General features: G+C 45.6%; 1 non-coding gene across 1 annotated transcript; it reads left to right on the forward strand.

The window, feature by feature from the left end:
• Positions 1 to 686: 686 nt before the first annotated feature.
• Positions 687 to 821, forward strand: LOC142435352 (small nucleolar RNA SNORA5). Its single transcript, XR_012781422.1, has one exon. It is a non-coding gene; the product is annotated as a small nucleolar RNA SNORA5 (small nucleolar RNA).
• Positions 822 to 1,038: the final 217 nt, after the last annotated feature.

Here is a 1,038-nt window from a genome sequence, read left to right on the forward strand (position 1 = left end):
TTCCCCCAATTTGTTTTGATGCTTAACATGCTTAGGAAAAAGGTAAACCATTTGTTAGTTTTCTGTCAAGCAGGCTTTCCACAGCCCACAGCTATCGATAGATACAGCTGTAGCAAGCTAGGCAAGGTTCTGGAGTGTAGACTGCTTATAGCCGAACTTAGTTTCTCTCCAGACGTGCTTTTCTTCCTAAAAACAGAAAACAATCTAGATTCATCCCCATAAGCTCAGTGATTTCGATGCTTGCTTGTATTAGTAGTCATTGTTTACATTCAATCCACTAGAGGATTCTCTTCCATGATCCTGATGTTGATGTTCAACTCTTGGGTTTATGCAGGAGCTAAATAATGACAGTCAGAGGAGGAGGTGCCCACTTCTTGAGATCTTGTCATATTCTTCACTGGCCTTTCCTTGAGATATCCTGTCATCAATATTTGTTGCCACCCACTAAAGCGACCAAGTGCCCCTATGAGACCTCCAGTGGCATCGTCACACTGCCACCCAATGCCGCTCCCCATATTATGACCAAGACCTCATTGTCTAAGTGCTCGTCTTACCTTCTTCTACTCTGTTTTGATTGATTGGAGGTAGGGATGTGAGGTAAAGAACCTAGCATGGCCTTATCACAGGGAAGTCTTCCCACATCATCGTGTCATGCCATATGGGCTGAGCCTTAATACCAACCTAAAAGCTGCTGTGTCAAATCCCGTGCCTGCCCCACCCATGGCTGGCACTGGCCCAAGAGGCTGCCACAGAGACCCTGTAACTCATGGGCCCTGGTCCTCTCTGCTGAGCCTCAGGGATAAATTTTGTTACAGACATTGAAAAAAAATACCAACCTAAAAAAACAGTAAATTCCCAGACCCTCTATGACTCTGGCACGTGGGGTGATGCCAGTCTCTCAAGTCTCAGTGTCTGCACTGAGAGGGTCAAGGAATGGAGAGAAGTAAGCTCAAGTAAACACAGATCATCCACCCTATCCATCAGAGTGTAGTAGCAACCCTTGGTTACTGGGTCTTGTAGCAATCACAAATGTACCTA

Source organism: Tenrec ecaudatus, chromosome X, assembly GCF_050624435.1.
Source record: "Tenrec ecaudatus isolate mTenEca1 chromosome X, mTenEca1.hap1, whole genome shotgun sequence".
Classification (NCBI taxonomy): Eukaryota; Metazoa; Chordata; class Mammalia; order Afrosoricida; family Tenrecidae; genus Tenrec; species Tenrec ecaudatus.